The following is an 8,386-nucleotide window of genomic DNA, read 5'->3' on the forward strand; positions in this document are numbered from 1 at the left end:
AAAATAATAACAAAAAATAATAATAACCTTCCCATAGGTTTCATCTTTCCTTGGTAGGTAATAAAGTTTGGCTGCCTCAAACCCAGAATATTCTTGTAACATCGTTACACCCACTGACCTTCTAAATTCTCCTTCACAAATGTCCGAGGGATGAGAAGGGAGTTGTTGTTACTGTAATAATATCAGGAAACCAGCGACTGGATTTGTGACTGTGAGAAAGACAATGAGAAAGCACACCTCCGAATGCCCCACATTCCGGCCCCGCTAAACCATTCAGCATCATTAGCGGAAGGTATCAGGGCACTGAAGAGAGGAGGGGCAGGAAAGCCTAATTCAAATAGAGATTCATAACATGTATGTGTTTGCCTGTGAAGCTCCCAATACGAGGAAGAGGCTGAGTTACAGATCACAGTGTATGGACCACCTGGAGGACACAGCCCCTCGTGTTCTCAGCAAAGATGGCAGAGGTGCCATCACCTTCCTCCTTCATTTCACCCACTCCTTTCTCGATATCCCCTTCCCTTATTCTTTGCATCAAAGTTGTCCACTAAAAGGAACCAAGTGAGCCACAGAGTTCTAAATAGCTATCTTCAGAAGTTTTTGAAACAAGATGAAAGCCGTCAGAGAATGAAAACCAAATCCCAAATACGTAAGAAAAAGGCTTTAACACGTGGCGCAGTACGAACCGTCTGCTCCCCAGGTCCAGCCTCTCGCCAGCTAGTAGCAACCAGGCAGGACACTGGAGCAAGCAGGAAATCTAAAATTAGGTTTTACTACCTATAATGGAGGATTTATGGGATGGTTTAATTGGTAGTCTCAGGACTAAAACCTGAAGTGGGGGAACAAAAACATCTTTCTGGACATACCCGGTGAGCCCACATGCACTCCTTGAACCTCACCTACAGCCCGTGGAGGCGCAGGTCTGCGGGGGACAGGGCGAGGACGCAATTCTTCCTTCTTCTAACCTTGACGCGTGCCGGAGCCAAGAACACGGTAGTCCTTGGTTCTTTTATTTAAGAGGCAAAATGGTTTCTTATGGTGGAATAGGTCTTCAGACCACACACAGAAATCCAGGTGTTCTGAAGAACAAAAGAACCCTTTCGATTCAGTCCTCTCCTGAAATATCCCAAACCACAAGAACACACTCAAAAGGTCGAAAGAAGATTGGACTCAAACGTGAATATTTTGGTCTGCACGGGTGTCTTGCTATGTTCAGTGCAGGCAAGATCATTTGAAAATTTTCCCAGTACCATTTTTGATGAATAGAAGGGATAGTCAAATTGGGTGTTTATGTAAAGTCCACATGTTCAGAGAGATTCTAAGTAAATATGAGAAAACAACAACAAATGATGGCTTGAGCAGTGTGTTGGCTGGTGGTGTGGGGCAGGGTCACAAACTCTCCGTCGGTCCCCTGCTGGGGTGACTCACAGCCAAGTGCCCACAGAAACCTCCCACTGCCAAGGATGTGGAGAGCCGGGGTCTCCAGGGACCAGCTGAACCGCACACAGTCCCTTCTGCTCACCCTTTGCCCTTTCCGTCCCACCAGCTCAACAAATGTTAGTGGAGTTTTGGTCGTCTTCCCTGAAGGGTCTTTCTTTCCATCCCCACTCTCTCCCCTCTCCGGATGGCACCCCTGGATCCACCGTGGAGTCAGAGACGCCAGCCTGAGCTAAGGCCAAAGCAGACCGAGAGGAGTGAAAAAGCTGGGACGGTGACTGGCTTTCGGACTCCAGTGAAAACTGTGGCTCCGCTGATGAGGGTGGCACTCGGTCTGGAAGCCAGCGCAGCAATATTCTTACTGAGGAGACGAATCCCTTATAAAGAAGCTTCCGTTTATTACAACACGCTGCAAGAAGATGGGAAGACATCTTGCTTTTAAAAATGGTATTTTCTGGGGCCGGCCCCATGGCCGAGTGGTTAAATTCATGCACTCCGCTTCGGCGGCCCCGGGTTTCACTGGTTCAGATCCTGGGCGCGGACCTAGCACCATTCATCAGACTATGCCGAGGTGGCATCCCACATAGCACAACCAGAATATACAACTATGTACCATGGGGCTTTGGGGAGAAGAAGAAGGAAAAAAAAAAAAAAGAAGATTGGCAACAGATGTTAGCTCAGGTGCCAATCTTTTAAAAAGAAAAATGATATTTTCTTAAAGAGGATTTTCAAGTTTCCAAGGATAAAAGCACTTTCCCTAGGTCCCAGTGGTAGGCTGTGGTTTCTGAGCGCACCGGAGCCTTCTCAGACACTGACCACAGGCGCCTCAGTCTGCAGAAGCCCTGTGTAAGGAGATCAGCTTATAACTCAGGCATTTTCTACCTGAGCAGTTGGCAGTCCAGTGAAATTTGGTCCAACTGGGGTCCTCCTCAGATTCTTTGAACGTGCTCTAAGGAAGAGACAACTTTTCCTGAATTCTAGGCTCTGGTGACAAGGTTATCACAATATTTATAGAATTATTGTAAATATTGTAATATATGTATGTATATAATATCTGTATGTGTATAATACATGTAATATAATAATATATAGTAATAGATTATATGTATATATGTACACACATATATACACATATATATGTAATAGATGTTACAGCTTATATCTATTAAAAAATTTGTGGGGAAAATACGCCATGCAAAATTCATATTAAATAAAATGGAGCCAAGCAATGAAACAACTCTGAAATGGCCTAAGAAACTAAAAGGTATTTGACATTTACTTTTTCCGGGTACACCCACGGACTTCATGTCATCATTGACCCTGGTTGGTTAAGATCATCAACGTTTTCTCAATTCCTGGACTGTTTTATAGTCAACAGACCCAATTATTAAGTTCAAAGGGAATACCCCAGAAAAGGCAGAGCAGAATCAGTCAGTGTCGGCAAGACCTGCAGAAGAACAAATAGATAGCTTGTAATATAAAGAAATTTAATATAAATAACTTTACAGGCACACCTCGTGGTGTGTCATCTAATCTGACACTATTACCAAAAAAAAAAAAACAAATGACAATGTGATTTCACTACTATGGCATCCACTGCCAGAGCAGTCATAGTTTAAGAGGTATTTTTAGTGATTTTTAAGGGCGAGCACTCGTAAATTTCCAAATCTGTGCTCCATGTGACCATGACATAGCAGTTGGTCAATTCTCCTGCTTGGTTTCCAAAATTCTGACCGTGGGTCACCACTGACACAAACTAACGTCTATCTGTGAGAAATGAGAAAGAGGCAATTGGAAAGGAGAAAAAGAGGGGACAGGTTGAGCAGAGAGGGCTCCCACAGCAAACTGTTCCTTGCTTGGAGTCAAGCAACTCTTAGAACGCAGACAGCAAAGACAAAAAGAATCCGGTGAAAATGCACCTTTTGCGTCCTCAATACACGGCACAGACGGCGACAGGGAGGGGCAGAAGATGCAGCTAAGGCTGTGCCTCACAGCTCAGAGATGCTCAGGGCTGGATACCCACTTGGATCTCCTACCTCAGATAGAAGCAAATTTCCTTGTGATGTTCCAGAAAGAAGCGTACCGCCAGAAATTATCATAACACTTCCTACACCGGGAGCTGGAGGTAAGCATTAAGAAAGAACTTAATCTTTGTGCCTTCTGCACTCATGGTAACATTATTTGCCATTGATTTTTCCTAGGAGATAATGAACTCTGTGATACCGTCACTGACTTTATGAACCAGAGGATGTGTTAGGACTGATGATGACAAGGAGAAACTAGAAAACAACATTAGATTCTTACCAAACCACTCTGATTTCACAGCACACACTTCTCTCCCTTCCTAAAAATCTGGGTTTTCCCAGTTTTCAGGATCTCTGGGTCTCTTCTAGTAACTGCGTTAGAGCAGATCCTGTCAGCTACGGGGCGTGGGCGGGTTATCCAGACTCTGCCTCACAGAACACTCACCCTCCGTCTCTGAGTCAGTTGCCTTTTAATGGAAATACTATTCAATGATCATTTTCATAAAAATTTGTGCTGGCGCGGTTTTGTTTCTCTTGACACTGGCCCAAATGTTTTTCTCTTCTGATTGATTTTTGGTTTAAACTCCGCATGTCTCTTTTGGTTGTTTATTTTTTAATATATTTCCATTTTTACTGGAGGGGAAACATTAGAGTCAATGTGATCCAGCTGCACCGAATCGGCCACGCGACCTGCAGTTTTACATCTAAGACGATGGAGCAAAGTCTGCCTGCAGAAGCCTGAGCTGCTCCTGCCCAGGGGCTGGCTTTTGCAACTTGGGCGTTTCTGCAGACCGTCTTGTCCAGTAACCCTAAGTCTGATAAGAATGTGGTCAGTGATTTTCCACGTTTCATGGAGCCCTTTCACAAACACAAAGGGGGCTATCAATTGCCAGTTGCTTTTACCACCATCAGTTTTCAGCCCACACTCTGTAAAACTAGCCGAACAGAATTCCCCAACATAATGTCCTGACTTTTTTTTATTACGTCCTCCTCTCTTTCAGTCCTTTCTAAGATCATGTACCAGCATCCGCCATCTTTTCCCTTAAACAGAATCTTTTTGGAAGTTAAGTATCTGCATTGTGTATTTAAGCCATGCGTTCCTAAGGAGGCTAAAATCGGTTCTTGGAGGGTGAAAAAGAGTCTGCTCTTTTTATGTATAAAGCACAGATAGACCTAAATGTGGATATACATGCATATGTGTAATGTAAAATTCCTCAAGAGATATACAGGACATCTGTGGTACTAAATTTTCATATGGGAGAGGGTTGATTAAAGAAGAAATGCCTGAAGGGGATTGGTCATGAAAAAAAGGTTGAAAAACATTAATTTAAGCCTAAGAGTGACTGCACCACAAATTATTGTTGCTTCTTGATGTGTTTCGCACCCATGCCTCAATCACACACAGATACTAAGCCTGCATTTATTCCAGTCTGTTGACGATGTGCCCACAACTATTTCCACTGGAAACTGAAGAGTTGTCTACCTTTATAAACTCTCTATCCAACAACTCACATAAGTTACCTCTTGTTTGAGAACCCAGCAGGTGTCGAGCACAAGAAACAAAACCAAAGAGATACCAAAAGATAAAAAAGGAAAGCAAAAGGAGCTAATACTCCAACGCAAATGAAGCAGATGATCGTACGTATTCTCAGGAAACAGCAACCTTGTCTTCAAATGTCTGTGAACTAAAGATTTCTCAGGACAGCTTTCCACTACACACGAACGATTCAGCGTAGCAATCTTTGCTTGCCTTAGTGGATTACAAACCTTGCTTATTCCAAAAAAGAAGCATGCATTTAACTTTCTCAAATATATGATATGCAACTCTTATTTTCACTTGCTGGGAGAAAAGACTAAAAAATAGTGTTTCACCTGGCTTCTTTTGCCAGTGCAAACCTGACTAATTCTTACCCTCATTGCCACTTCTTCTTTAATCTTCCCTAATCTAGGTTGCGCGATAACACATTCCCAACCTTTTGGAGAGGTGGCCTGTATTTCCAACACAGCTAGGCATGACCTGCATGTTTTCCTGACCTGTGCTGGCCATGCCCTAGCCAGAGAAAGGAATGGACTGGCTTTACTCGTAGTCTCAGAGGTTACATACTCCAGCATCACAGACTATAGAAATAACTTTGTGATGACCTCAAGGGGTAATTTATGGAGCACGGACGGTACATGGAGTATGTTTTCTGTCCTCAGAATCCTAGACCAGGACAGATTTATGAATAATTTTCAAAAATCAGGAAGTCTGCGAAAATCCCCACTGTCTTATAAAGATTGCATGATGCTCCTCGCATCTCCCAAGGCCTCAGCCTCCCTCCCGTCCACAGAGGTCCCTGGACCCGACTCCCAATGGCCAGGGCCAAAGAACGCAGGCACCTGCCCCTCAGCAAATCCACTCCCATTCCCCCTCATTCCCAGACACAAATTTCCATGAAAACCAGACACAGCACAGAAAACAGGGGCAGGGGATTCCAAAATCGCTTCAGATCTGCAGCCTGATTTCATTAGACTCGCTGGCTTGTTTCTTCCAGCCCCTGTGAGTGTCCACGGCAGGAGAAACATCGCTGACACTGGCATTTTAAAGCCGTGAGGTCCATACACTTAAGGTTGCAAGGCCAGTGCGGGAAGGACAGGGGACACTGCTGCAGAGACGGAGAGGGGTAAATTTAGAGATGACGAGGAAGAGGGAAACGCTTAGGTTCCGTTACGAGGCGACTCTACTGGGTGTTACTTGTCAAGCGGCTGAATCCACCCACACACCCCAACAGCGTATGAAAGTTGTTCAGCCCGAAGGGAAAGAGACCCTCCACGGCTGTCATTACTAATCCAAGTTTAACTAAATTTAACAGTTTCCAAGAGCACGTTTTGGCCATTTCAAACATGCAAGCACCCACCTGAGAATTTGGGGCTGCAGCAGACAGCCCTGTCCGGTTTCTGTCACCTTCATTCTGCCACAGCGGAGAGCTGCACCCCTGAGCTGACAACCCTGCATTTACCAGTTCATCTCCAAGGTCTTCCTTGATGCTGCGGCAAATGGTAAGAACCAAGTACAGAAGCAACTCAACTGGACATTAACCTTCCCGTACGAGTCACACAGCCAGCCTGAGGATCTGGTTGCCAGCGATGACACGGTTTTTCCTCCAAGATTTTAAGCACATGTGGCTTCCATCAATGTGGGCTCAGATTCGTTCTGTGTTTAGACCACTTGCCTCGCACGTTCTCATATTTACACATATTCACCGAACGTAACCCCAAGTGAATTATTTAAGAAGTCTTAACGTGCTTCAGACTTCTCAAATATAATTTAGACTTTAAATTAAATTTGTACTCCCGTGGGAAACTGGTAGGTTGAATGCAGCGTACAGCATGGAACGGACGTTCAGTAGGCCTTAGAATAGAATTTCAGTTCCCTGGGAAAGGATCTCACCTGGTGGCCAATGCTCCATTTTAGACGAAAGAGGACCCTGCTAGAAAATTCACCTTGTTGCCTATGTTTGAAAGAAGTGGAGCCCACTAAACACAAGACAGATATTCCTGCTTTTCCATTTGTCCCTGGATAGACTGACAATGAGGCAACCCCAAATCAGATATCTATAATGGTACAGATTAGGACACACAGCCCTGTTCATTAGTTTTGTTTTGGGTTTTGTGTGGGGTGTTTTTTTTTTTTTTTTTTTTTGCTGAGGAAGACTGGCCCTAAGATAACATCCATGCCATCTTCCTCCATTTCATATGTAAGATGCCTGCCACAGCATGGCGTGATAAGGGGTACACAGGTCCGAACCCAGGATCCAAACCCGCAAACCCCGGGCCACCAAAATCGAGGGCACGAATTTAACCACTATACCACTGGACCATTCCCCCGTTTGCTAGTTTTGAGGTTTGGGTTTTTTTTTAAATAATCACGATATTCTTTGTCCCTTGATGTCTGATTGTCAAAAACTGCACTGAATTAGTGGTTAAATATGATTCGGCAATTAGACTTGAGAGAAGCCACGCATATTTTTTGTAACACAGTTTTGTTTTGTTTAGGTTTTTTTACAGTAGGCCCTGCCCACCAGGGAAAATAAACCAGAACAAGGAGAACGAAATTCCCTTCCCACGCACGAGTGATAATGAAAACAAACTATCTACAAGGAAGCTCAGACAAGGAGTGTGCTACAGACCAGGCATCAACTGAAAACAAATTTCTTATTCAGGAAAATGTGAGTAAGAATCTGCAGTGAGTAAATTTTGCACTTTGCATAAAAACGAAATTAAATCTTAACTCCAAAACACGCATACGATGAAAGAGCTAAGTCATTCAAGGACACTTTAGACACAGTACGTTGATAAGAAGTGGCACACAACCAAGGCAACTGACTTGGTAAGACTTGGCCGTGAACTTCAGTGTTACATAAAGCGGGCGAGGCCCGTGTGGGATGCAGTGCGCCATTACCAAATTGTGTGATGACCACCTGCCCTTCGAAGTCAATTCTGTAGTGATCTATCTGACTGAACCTTTTTTCTCCAGGATGCTAGCGCCTCAAGTATGCTCTTCTTCCAACCTGGGTGCCCATCAAAGGACGAATGGATAAAGAAGATGTGGTACTTATACACAATGGAATACTACTCAGCCATAAGGAACGATGAAGTCCGGCCATTTGTGACAACGTGGATGGACCTCGAGGGTATTATGCTGAGTGAAATAAGTCAGAGGGAGAAAGTCAAATACCATATGATCTCACTCATAAGTAGAAGATAAAAACGATGACAAACAAACACATAGCAACAGAGACTGGATTGGTGGTTACCATAGGGGAAGGGGGGAGGGGGGAGGGCAAAAGGGGTGCCCAGGCTCAAATGCCGGGGGACAGACTATAATTCGTTTTTGGGTGGTGAACATGACGTAATCTACACAGAATTCGAAATATATTATGATG

The 8,386-nt window shown here is 44.2% G+C and overlaps 1 long non-coding RNA gene across 2 annotated transcripts; it reads left to right on the plus strand.

Annotated features, from left to right (window-relative positions):
• The first annotated feature begins 3,485 nt into the window (after window positions 1-3,485).
• Window positions 3,486-8,126, plus strand: LOC124231529 (uncharacterized). 2 transcript variants are annotated; one of them, XR_006886586.1, is made up of 4 exons: window positions 3,486-3,562; window positions 6,314-6,500; window positions 7,497-7,669; window positions 7,978-8,126. It is a non-coding gene; the product is annotated as an uncharacterized LOC124231529 (long non-coding RNA). The 2 variants fall into 2 exon arrangements; XR_006886585.1 differs by lacking the exon at window positions 3,486-3,562 and having other exon boundaries at window positions 5,942-6,500.
• Window positions 8,127-8,386: the final 260 nt, after the last annotated feature.

The sequence above is a fragment of the Equus quagga genome, chromosome 21 (genome assembly GCF_021613505.1).
Source record: "Equus quagga isolate Etosha38 chromosome 21, UCLA_HA_Equagga_1.0, whole genome shotgun sequence".
Lineage (NCBI taxonomy): Eukaryota > Metazoa > Chordata > Mammalia > Perissodactyla > Equidae > Equus > Equus quagga.